Genomic DNA, 1075 nt, shown 5'->3' with positions numbered 1-1075 from the left:
TTTTTTTTTTTCTTTTTTTTTCCCTTTTTTTTTTTTTTTTTTTTTTTCCTCTCTTTTTTTTTTTTTTTTTTTGTTCCTTCATTCTTCCCCCTCCTCCCCCCAAGCTTCAAATCACAGCCCTGGATGCATTTGCACCCCAGATAACAGCGGTGACCTTACATTTACATAGCACCTATCACCCCAAAGGATCTCCAAACACTTTGCAAATTTAGCACAAGCTGCTCTCCACACTTGGAAATCCCTTCACCTACTGCTGGAGCTCAGTCAGCTCCTGCTGAGAGGACCAGCACCTGCTTAGCAGCACTCACAACACTCCCCAACAACTGAGGCAATGGAGGAAACCTTCTCCAAATAAAACTCCAGCAAGAGTTTAGACAGGCTGAGTGTAATTTTCAGATTGGAATTTGGCCAGAGCACTGCAGGTATGGTGGATACTTTCCCTGGAAAAGCTGGGAGTGCATGATCAGAAGGAAAGGGCTTAAAAATTAGTGAAAGATTCTTGGTTTTTCAAAAAAACGCTGTTCTTGTGGCTCATGTGGAAAAAATATGTTGTAAAAATAAAACCTGTGTGGCTGTGCAACAACCTTCCTTAGAGGTAATTTCAGAGTGAGTGAAGATGATAAAATGATATATTAATTGGTAGAATATGATTTCATTTGAAATAAAGTGGCGAATCTCACCAAATTTAGCTCCACAAATGCAGCAAAGTTTATTCCTCATCCAGCATAAAAAGGTGCCATTTGTTTGATATCAGTTTGATGAATTATTAATTTTATCGCAACTAAGATGACAGCTAATATTAGAACATTGAATTATTAATTTTCAAACTTGGCAATAAAAAAGCAGAACAAACACAAATTGAGACACATTTTAGGTGTGAGGTGACTCGCTCACTTAATCTGTTTGAGAAAACAGAACCGCAGAGACAGAGATTTAAATCTTGCCAAGCAACTGCTTTTGGTTTCATACCTCAGGTATGATTTTTAGCTTTGCTTTAAAAATAGTATTCCCTAACTACTCTAATGAACTATGCATATTGGATGTCATTCACCTCCTCTGTTTGCCAGCCAAAACG

This window comes from Corapipo altera, unplaced genomic scaffold (assembly GCF_003945725.1).
Source record: "Corapipo altera isolate COAL_440 unplaced genomic scaffold, ASM394572v1 68, whole genome shotgun sequence".
In the NCBI taxonomy this organism is placed as follows: Eukaryota; Metazoa; Chordata; class Aves; order Passeriformes; family Pipridae; genus Corapipo; species Corapipo altera.
The sequence above is the reverse complement of the archived record's forward strand: the minus strand, read 5'-3'. Positions refer to the sequence as shown.